This window comes from Eleutherodactylus coqui, chromosome 3, assembly GCF_035609145.1.
Source record: "Eleutherodactylus coqui strain aEleCoq1 chromosome 3, aEleCoq1.hap1, whole genome shotgun sequence".
In the NCBI taxonomy this organism is placed as follows: Eukaryota; Metazoa; Chordata; class Amphibia; order Anura; family Eleutherodactylidae; genus Eleutherodactylus; species Eleutherodactylus coqui.
The window spans coordinates 303,233,441-303,245,809 of NC_089839.1; the positions used below are offsets into that span (position 1 = coordinate 303,233,441).

At 44.8% G+C, this 12,369-nt stretch overlaps 1 protein-coding gene across 1 annotated transcript in view; it reads right to left on the reverse strand.

The window, feature by feature from the left end:
• ZZZ3 (zinc finger ZZ-type containing 3) overlaps window positions 1–7,674 on the reverse strand; it is a 65,672-nt gene extending 57,998 nt beyond the window's left edge. The window contains exon 1 of the mRNA XM_066597810.1: window positions 7,605–7,674. The gene's annotated coding sequence lies outside the window, so the exon portion shown is untranslated. The remainder of the gene's footprint in view (window positions 1–7,604) is intronic.
• Window positions 7,675–12,369: the final 4,695 nt, after the last annotated feature.

Here is a 12,369-nt window from a genome sequence, read left to right on the forward strand (position 1 = left end):
ATACAGCACTGTGTACATACTGGAGCCCCATATATCACTATACAGCACTGTGTACATACTGGAGCCCCATATATCACTATACAGCACTGTGTACATACTGGAGCCCCATATATCACTATACAGCACTGTATATACTGGAGCCCCATATATCACTATACAGCACTATATATACTGGAGCCCCATATATCACTCTACAGCAATGTGCACACTGGAGCCCCATATATCAATCTACAGCAATGTGTATATACTGGAGCCCCATATATCACTATACAGCACTGTACATACTGGAGCCCCATATATCACTCTACAGCACTGTATATACTGGAGCCCCATATATCACTCTACAGCACTGTATATACTGGAGCCCCATATATCACTCTACAGCACTGTGCACACTGGAGCCCCATATATCACTATACAGCACTGTATATACTGGAGCCCCATATATCACTATACAGCACTGTATATACCGGAGCCCCATATATCACTATACAGCACTGTATATACCGGAGCCCCATATATCACTATACAGCACTGTATATACCGGAGCCCCATATATCACTATACAGCACTGTATATACCGGAGCCCCATATATCACTATACAGCACTGTATATACTGGAGCCCCATATATCACTATACAGCACTGTATATACCGGAGCCCCATATATCACTATACAGCACTGTGTACACTGGAGCTCCATATATCACTATACAGCACTGTACACACTGGAGCCCCATATATCACTATACAGCACTGTGTACACTGGAGCCCCATATATCACTATACAGCACTGTGTACACTGGAGCCCCATATATCACTATACAGCACTGTACACACTGGAGCTCCATATATCACTATATAGCACTGTACACACTGGAGCCCCATATATCACTATACAGCACTGTGTACATACTAGAGCCCTATATATCACTATACAGCATTGTCCACACTGGAGCCCCATATATCACTATACAGCACTGTGTACACTGGAGCTCCATATATCACTATACAGCACTGTATATACTGGAGCCCCATATATCACTATACAGCACTGTGTACACTGGAGCTCCATATATCACTATACAGCACTGTATATACTGGAGCCCCATATATCACTATACAGCACTGTGTACACTGGAGCTCCATATATCACTATACAGCACTGTATATACTGGAGCCCCATATATCACTATACAGCACTGTGTACATACTGGAGCCCTATATATCACTATACAGCATTGTCCACACTGGAGCCCCATATATCACTATACAGCACTGTGTACATACTGGAGCCCCATATATCACTATACAGCACTGTATATACTGGAGCCCCATATATCACTATACAGCACTGTGTACATACTGGAGCCCCATATATCACTATACAGCACTGTATATACTGGAGCTCCATATATCACTATACAGCACTGTGTACACTGGAGCCCCATATATCACTATACAGCACTGTGTACACTGGAGCCCCATATATCACTATACAGCACTGTATATACTGGAGCCCCATATATCACTATACAGCACTGTATATACTGGAGCCCCATATATCACTATACAGCACTGTATATACTGGAGCCCCATATATCACTATACAGCACTGTATATACTGGAGCCCCATATATCACTATACAGCACTGTATATACTGGAGCCCTATATATCACTATACAGCACTGTATATACTGGAGCCCCATATATCACTATACAGCACTGTACATACTGGAGCCCCATATAGCACTATACAGCACTGTGTACACTGGAGCCCCATATATCACTATACAGCACTGTATATAGTGGAGCCCCATATATCACTATACAGCACTGTGTACACTGGAGCCCCATATATCACTATACAGCACTGTGTACACTGGAGCCCCATATATCACTATACAGCACTGTGTACACTGGAGCCCCATATATCACTATACAGCACTGTACACACTGGAGCCCCATATATCACTATACAGCACTGTATACACTGGAGCCCCATATATCACTATACAGCACTGTATATACTGGAGCCCCATATATCACTATACAGCACTGTGTACATACTGGAGCCCCATATATCACTATACAGCACTGTATATACTGGAGCTCCATATATCACTATACAGCACTGTGTACACTGGAGCCCCATATATCACTATACAGCACTGTGTACATACTGGAGCCCTATATATCACTATACAGCACTGTATATACTGGAGCCCCATATATCACTATACAGCACTGTATATACTGGAGCCCCATATATCACTATACAGCACTGTATATACTGGAGCCCCATATATCACTATACAGCACTGTATATACTGGAGCCCCATATATCACTATACAGCACTGTATATACTGGAGCCCCATATATCACTATACAGCACTGTACACGCTGGAGCCCCATATATCACTATACAGCACTGTGTACACTGGAGCCCCATATATCACTATACAGCACTGTGTACACTGGAGCCCCATATATCACTATACAGCACTGTGTATATACTGGAGCCCCATATATCACTATACAGCACTGTATATACTGGAGCCCCATATATCACTATACAGCACTGTATATACTGGAGCCCCATATATCACTATACAGCACTGTATATACTGGAGCCCTATATATCACTATACAGCACTGTATATACTGGAGCCCCATATATCACTATACAGCACTGTACATACTGGAGCCCCATATATCACTATACAGCACTGTATATACTGGAGCCCCATATATCACTATACAGCACTGTATATAGTGGAGCCCCATATATCACTATACAGCACTGTATATAGTGGAGCCCCATATATCACTATACAGCACTGTATATACCGGAGCCCCATATATCACTATACAGCACTGTATATACCGGAGCCCCATATATCACTATACAGTACTGTATATACCGGAGCCCCATATATCACTATACAGCACTGTGTACACTGGAGCCCCATATATCACTATACAGCACTGTATATACTGGAGCCCCATATATCACTATACAGCACTGTATATACTGGAGCCCCATATATCACTATACAGCACTGTACACACTGGAGCCCCATATATCACTATACAGCACTGTATATACTGGAGCCCCATATATCACTATACAGCACTGTATATACTGGAGCCCCATATATCACTATACAGCACTGTATATACTGGAGCCCCATATATCACTATACAGCACTGTATATACTGGAGCCCCATATATCACTATACAGCACTGTATATACCGGAGCCCCATATATCACTATACAGCACTGTACACACTGGAGCCCCATATATCACTATACAGCACTGTATATACCGGAGCCCCATATATCACTATACAGCACTGTATATACCGGAGCCCCATATATCACTATACAGCACTGTATATACTGGAGCCCCATATATCACTATACAGCACTGTATATACCGGAGCCCCATATATCACTATACAGCACTGTATATACCGGAGCCCCATATATCACTATACAGCACTGTGTACACTGGAGCCCCATATATCACTATGCAGCACTGTGTATATACCGGAGCCCCATATATCACTATACAGCACTGTATATACCGGAGCCCCATATATCACTATACAGCACTGTACACACTGGAGCCCCATATATCACTATACAGCACTGTATATACCGGAGCCCCATATATCACTATACAGCACTGTATATACTGGAGCCCCATATATCACTATACAGCACTGTATATACTGGAGCCCCATATATCACTATACAGCACTGTACACACTGGAGCCCCATATATCACTATACAGCACTGTGTACACTGGAGCCCCATATATCACTATGCAGCACTGTGTATATACCGGAGCCCCATATATCACTATACAGCACTGTATATACCGGAGCCCCATATATCACTATACAGCACTGTACACACTGGAGCCCCATATATCACTATACAGCACTGTATATACCGGAGCCCCATATATCACTATACAGCACTGTATATACTGGAGCCCCATATATCACTATACAGCACAGTATATACTGGAGCCCCATATATCACTATACAGCACTGTACACACTGGAGCCCCATATATCACTATACAGCACTGTATATACTGGAGCCCCATATATCACTATACAGCACTGTACACACTGGAGCCCCATATATCACTATACAGCACTGTATATACCGGAGCCCCATATATCACTATACAGCACTGTATATACTGGAGCCCCATATATCACTATACAGCACTGTATATACTGGAGCCCCATATATCACTATACAGCACTGTACACACTGGAGCTCCATATATCACTATATAGCACTGTACACACTGGAGCCCCATATATCACTATACAGCACTGTGTACATACTAGAGCCCTATATATCACTATACAGCATTGTCCACACTGGAGCCCCATATATCACTATACAGCACTGTGTACACTGGAGCTCCATATATCACTATACAGCACTGTATATACTGGAGCCCCATATATCACTATACAGCACTGTGTACACTGGAGCTCCATATATCACTATACAGCACTGTATATACTGGAGCCCCATATATCACTATACAGCACTGTGTACACTGGAGCTCCATATATCACTATACAGCACTGTATATACTGGAGCCCCATATATCACTATACAGCACTGTGTACATACTGGAGCCCTATATATCACTATACAGCATTGTCCACACTGGAGCCCCATATATCACTATACAGCACTGTGTACATACTGGAGCCCCATATATCACTATACAGCACTGTATATACTGGAGCCCCATATATCACTATACAGCACTGTGTACATACTGGAGCCCCATATATCACTATACAGCACTGTATATACTGGAGCTCCATATATCACTATACAGCACTGTGTACACTGGAGCCCCATATATCACTATACAGCACTGTGTACACTGGAGCCCCATATATCACTATACAGCACTGTATATACTGGAGCCCCATATATCACTATACAGCACTGTATATACTGGAGCCCCATATATCACTATACAGCACTGTATATACTGGAGCCCCATATATCACTATACAGCACTGTATATACTGGAGCCCCATATATCACTATACAGCACTGTATATACTGGAGCCCTATATATCACTATACAGCACTGTATATACTGGAGCCCCATATATCACTATACAGCACTGTACATACTGGAGCCCCATATAGCACTATACAGCACTGTGTACACTGGAGCCCCATATATCACTATACAGCACTGTATATAGTGGAGCCCCATATATCACTATACAGCACTGTGTACACTGGAGCCCCATATATCACTATACAGCACTGTGTACACTGGAGCCCCATATATCACTATACAGCACTGTGTACACTGGAGCCCCATATATCACTATACAGCACTGTACACACTGGAGCCCCATATATCACTATACAGCACTGTATACACTGGAGCCCCATATATCACTATACAGCACTGTATATACTGGAGCCCCATATATCACTATACAGCACTGTGTACATACTGGAGCCCCATATATCACTATACAGCACTGTATATACTGGAGCTCCATATATCACTATACAGCACTGTGTACACTGGAGCCCCATATATCACTATACAGCACTGTGTACATACTGGAGCCCTATATATCACTATACAGCACTGTATATACTGGAGCCCCATATATCACTATACAGCACTGTATATACTGGAGCCCCATATATCACTATACAGCACTGTATATACTGGAGCCCCATATATCACTATACAGCACTGTATATACTGGAGCCCCATATATCACTATACAGCACTGTATATACTGGAGCCCCATATATCACTATACAGCACTGTACACGCTGGAGCCCCATATATCACTATACAGCACTGTGTACACTGGAGCCCCATATATCACTATACAGCACTGTGTACACTGGAGCCCCATATATCACTATACAGCACTGTGTATATACTGGAGCCCCATATATCACTATACAGCACTGTATATACTGGAGCCCCATATATCACTATACAGCACTGTATATACTGGAGCCCCATATATCACTATACAGCACTGTATATACTGGAGCCCTATATATCACTATACAGCACTGTATATACTGGAGCCCCATATATCACTATACAGCACTGTACATACTGGAGCCCCATATATCACTATACAGCACTGTATATACTGGAGCCCCATATATCACTATACAGCACTGTATATAGTGGAGCCCCATATATCACTATACAGCACTGTATATAGTGGAGCCCCATATATCACTATACAGCACTGTATATACCGGAGCCCCATATATCACTATACAGCACTGTATATACCGGAGCCCCATATATCACTATACAGTACTGTATATACCGGAGCCCCATATATCACTATACAGCACTGTGTACACTGGAGCCCCATATATCACTATACAGCACTGTATATACTGGAGCCCCATATATCACTATACAGCACTGTATATACTGGAGCCCCATATATCACTATACAGCACTGTACACACTGGAGCCCCATATATCACTATACAGCACTGTATATACTGGAGCCCCATATATCACTATACAGCACTGTATATACTGGAGCCCCATATATCACTATACAGCACTGTATATACTGGAGCCCCATATATCACTATACAGCACTGTATATACTGGAGCCCCATATATCACTATACAGCACTGTATATACCGGAGCCCCATATATCACTATACAGCACTGTACACACTGGAGCCCCATATATCACTATACAGCACTGTATATACCGGAGCCCCATATATCACTATACAGCACTGTATATACCGGAGCCCCATATATCACTATACAGCACTGTATATACTGGAGCCCCATATATCACTATACAGCACTGTATATACCGGAGCCCCATATATCACTATACAGCACTGTATATACCGGAGCCCCATATATCACTATACAGCACTGTGTACACTGGAGCCCCATATATCACTATGCAGCACTGTGTATATACCGGAGCCCCATATATCACTATACAGCACTGTATATACCGGAGCCCCATATATCACTATACAGCACTGTACACACTGGAGCCCCATATATCACTATACAGCACTGTATATACCGGAGCCCCATATATCACTATACAGCACTGTATATACTGGAGCCCCATATATCACTATACAGCACTGTATATACTGGAGCCCCATATATCACTATACAGCACTGTATATACTGGAGCCCCATATATCACTATACAGCACTGTATATACTGGAGCCCCATATATCACTATACAGCACTGTACACACTGGAGCCCCATATATCACTATACAGCACTGTATATACCGGAGCCCCATATATCACTATACAGCACTGTATATACTGGAGCCCCATATATCACTATACAGCACTGTATATACTGGAGCCCCATATATCACTATACAGCACTGTATATAGTGGAGCCCCATATATCACTGCACAGCACTGTATATAGTGGTATGCATGCCGCAGGCCGCGGTATATATGGCTGCTGTGCACACAGGGCGGCGGCCGCTGCGGTCTGACAGTAGCTGCGGCTCTCCTAGTTCTCCCGGCTCTCACCTGTCTGCCGTCCGCCGTATCCTCATCAGGCAGTCAGGCCGCTGCACAGTCGCCGGATGCCCCCTCCACGCCGACGCCACTTCCGCTTGTAGTGCGGCGACACCTGCTGGAGACTGAGGGAACTGCGGCACGTCCAACAGAAGGGAAAGGAGGTGCAGAGTTATAGAGAAGAGTGCAGTGATAGAAGAGGGGGTGCATCGTTATAGGGAGGGGTGCACTGATAGAAGATGAGGTGCAGTGTTACAGGGAGGGGTGCACTGATAGAAGAGGGGGTGCATCGTTATAGGGAGGGGTGCCGTGATATTAGCGGGGGTGCAGTGTTATAGGGAGGGGTGCATTGTAATAGGGGTGGGCAGTTATAGAAAGGGGTGCAGTGTTATGGGAGTACAGTGATAGAATAGGGGGTGCATTGTAATGGGGGGGTCCAGTGATAGAGGAGGGGTGCATTGTTATAGGGAGGGGTACAGTGATAGAAGAGGGGGTGCATTGTTATAGGGAGGGGTGCACTGCTAGAAGAGGGGGTGCAGTGTATTGGGGGTACAGTGATAGAAGAGGGGTGCAGTGTTATAGGGTACAATGATAGAAGAGGGGGTGCAGTGTTATAGGGAGGGGGTGCAGTGTTATAGGGGGTGTAGACTGATAGAAGAGGGGGTGCAGTGTTATAGGGGGTGTAGACTGATAGAAGAGGGGGTGCAGTGTTATAGGGGGTGTAGACTGATAGAAGAGGGGGTGCAGTGTTATAGGGGTGTGATTCTGTTTTGCACATGCTCAGAAGCAATCTAGAAAAAAATTACACCAAAGACGGATCTGTCTTTGAACTGAGACTTAACGGATACAAGCAGAGCCTTAGGTTTCCATTTTTGGACAGATGTGACTAATAAATGTCCCTAATTTCCATTGCAGTTTTGCGTCTGTTTTTGAATCTTATAGGATTGTGGATTGGAACAAAGCCTATATGGACTAAATGGATGGGTGCTGCATTAGCCCCGAACCCCTGATGACGCCCCTGAGGTGGTCGAACATGTTGGAGAGAGGCTGCTTGTTGCTTTTTAGTTTCAGTAAGCTCAACAATTGCTGCCAGTACACAAAATAGTGAGGTAGGTATACAAAGGAGAAATGCTATCTAGGAAATATGGAATATATCTGTTGGAGCAGCATGTGGAGATACCGGATCTATTAAAGGAGATGTCCCGAGGCAGCAAGTGGGTCTATACACTTCTGCATGGCCATAATAATGCACTTTGTAATGTACATTGTGCATTAATTATGAGCCATGCAGAAGTTATAAAAAGTTTTATACTTACCTGCTCCGTTGCTGGCGTCCTCGTCTCCATGGTGCCGACTAATTTTCGCCCTCCGATGGCCAAATTAGCCGCGCTTGCGCAGTCCGGGTCTTCTGCAGTCTTCTATGGGGCTCCGTGTAGCTCCGTGTAGCTCCGCCCCGTCACGTGCCGATTCCAGCCAATCAGGAGGCTGGAATCGGCAGTGGACCGCACAGAAGCCCTGCGGTCCACGGAGGAAGAGGCCATCTTCAGCGGTGAGTAGAGAAGTCACCGGAGCGCGGGGATTAAGGTAAGCGCTCCGGTGAGCTTTCTTTACCTCCCTGCATCGGGGTTGTCTCGCGCCGAACGGGGGGGGGGTTGAAAAAAAAAAAAACCCGTTTCGGCGCGGGACAACCCCTTTAATGCATTCCAATAACATTTTTGCTTGCCAAAAGATTAATACAGAAAGTGCTGGCCCTTTAATAAATAATGTCGGAAAAATTGTAAAGGGTGATGAGGAAAAAGCAAATCTATTAAATAGTTTTTTAAATAGTGTATTCACAGAGGAAAATAAAATGTCAGATGAGATGCAGAGTGATAAAGTAAACTCTCCACTAAGGCCTAATTCCCACGGGCGGACTGCGGTGGAAATCCTCGGCATAGCGCAATGCTTACGGTGCGGAATTCCACGCCGAGAAATCACCCACGGCATGTTCTATTTGCCACGGCCGTACGCGCAAACGGCTTCCATTGCAGTCAATGGAAGCCATCTGTCATGCTTTCTTCCGTTGTAGCACAGCGGTAGTTAGCGTGAAAATGCTTCCCCGCTCAGTGACGCCCGCATCATGTGACACTGTGGGCATGTCATGCGCTGTACTGTGCATGTGCTCCGGCACGGGATGCGGGACATCGGGCAGCGGATCCGGAGGTGAGTATGGGGTCTCTGGGGAGGCGCCGTGACGGACTCCGCTGCGGAATTCCACTTGCGGAGCCAGTCACACCCATGGGCATTAGACCTAAATGTCACCAGTTTAACCCAGAAGTGCAGAGCTGACTTAAAATGATTAAAATAGAGAAATTACTGGGTGCCAATGGCATACACCCCCAGTCAATATGATAGACCGTTATTTCTTATATTGAAGGACTCTATAATGATAGGATCTTTGCCACTAGGTTGGTGCATCGCCAATGTGGTTGTTATTGTCGTTAGCCATTTAGTCACTGATGACCCTAGAGCCGAGCTCCCTCCATGTTTTTCGGTTTTGTATTGCTTTTTTCAGTTGGTTGATATCCATTCCAGTATCAGCTTTGACAGTATCAGCCATCGTATTCTTTGGCAGCCGGGTCTTCTTTTGCCACTGATCTGTCCAAGCATTGTCAGTGTGGTGCCAATATTCAAACAAAAGGTGTCAGAAAGTTACTTCTACTGTGGGTAAAATGTTTGAGGGGATTCTATGAAATGCCATCCTGGAGGACCTCAAGGAAAATAGTTGTATAACTCTGTATCAGCAGGGTTTATGAGGGGTCACTCCTGTCAAACCCCCCTGATCAGCTTCTACCAGGAGGTAAGTTCCAGACTGGACTGGGGAGTCACTGTATCTTGTATATCTGGGCTTTTCCAAAGCGGTTGATACTGTGCCATATTAAAGGTTGGTATATAAAATGAGAATGCTTAGTTTGGGTGAGAATGTGCGTAACGGGGTAAGTAACTGGTCAGTGATAGAAAGCAGAGGGGGTTATAAATGGTACATACTCTGATTGGGTCACCGTTACTAGTGGAGTATCACAGGGGGTAGTAATGGAGGGTCACTGTTACTAGTGGAGTATCACAGGGGGTAGTAATGGAGGGTCACCGTTACTAGTAGGGTACCACTGGGGGGGCAGTATTGGAGGGTTCACTGTAACTAGTAGGGTATCACAGGGGGCAGTGTTGGGCCCTATTCTTTTTAATATATTAATGACCTGGTAGAAGGATTGTGCAGTAAAATAATAATATTTGCAGATGATACAAAACTATGTAAAGTAATTAAAGGGGTTTTCCCGCGCCGAAACAGGTTTTTTTTTTTTTTCAATAGCCCCCCCCGTTCGGCGCGAGACAAACCCGATGCAGGGGTTAAAAAAAACAAAAACGGATAGTACTTACCCGAATCCCCGCGCTCCGGTGACTTCTTACCTACCTTCCGAAGATGGCCGCCGGGATCTTCACCCTCGGTGGACCGCAGGTCTTCTGTGTGGTCCATTGCCGATTCCAGCCTCCTGATTGGCTGGAATCGGCACACGTGACGGGGCGGAGCTACGAGGAGCCGCTCTCCGGCACGAGCGGCCCCATTCAGAAGAAAGAAGACCTGACTGCGCAAGCGCGTCTAATCGGGCGATTAGACGCTGAAAATTAGACGGCACCATGGAGACGAGGACGCTAGCAACGGAACAGGTAAGTGAATAACTTCTGTATGGCTCATAATTAATGCACAATGTACATTACAAAGTGCATTAATATGGCCATACAGAAGTGTATACCCCCACTTGCTTTCGCGGGACAACCCCTTTAACACAAGAGGATTTGGAAACGGGGGCAGAAAAGTGGCAAATGAGGTGTAACACTGATAAATGTAAGGTTCTGCACACGGGCGGGGAGATACATGTCACCATTATACACTAAATGGGAAACCACTGGGAACACTGACGTGCAGAAGGACTTGGAGGTTTTAGTTATCTGTAAGCTTAAATGGAGCAACCAGTGTCAGGCAGCTGCTGCCAAGGCAAATAGGATCATGGGGTGCATCAAATAAGGTCTAGGGGAACATGATAAGAACATTGTTGTTCCTCTTTACAAGTCACTGGTCGGAGCACTCATGAAATATTGTGGACAGTCTTGGGCACCAGTACTCAAGAAGGATATATCAGAGCTGGAGGGTGTACGAAGGCAGCAATAACTATGTATAGATATATCAGGGGTCAGTACAGAGATCTCTCCCATCATCTATTTAGACCCAGGAGTGTAACAAGGGGGCGCTCTGATATCTATGTATGAATATATCAGGGGTCAGTACAGAGATCTCTCCTATCATCTATTATACCCAGGACTGTAACAGGGGGGCGCTCTAATAACTATGTATAGATATATCAGGGGTCAGTACAGAGATCTCTCCCATCATCTATTATACCCAGGACTGTAACAAGGGGGCGCTCTAATAACTATGTATATCTATCAGGGGTCAGTACAGAGATCTCTCCCATCATCTATTATACCCAGGACTGTAACAAGGGGGCGCTCTAATAACTATGTATAAATAGATCAGGGGTCAGTACAGAGATCTCTCATCATCTATTATACCCAGGACTGTAACAAGGGGGCGCTCTAATAACTATGTATATCTATCAGGGGTCAGTACAGAGATCTCTCCCATCATCTTTTATACCAGGACTGTAACAAGGGGGCGCTCTAATAACGATGTATAGATATATCGGGGGTCAGTACAGAGATCTCTCCCTCCATCTACTAT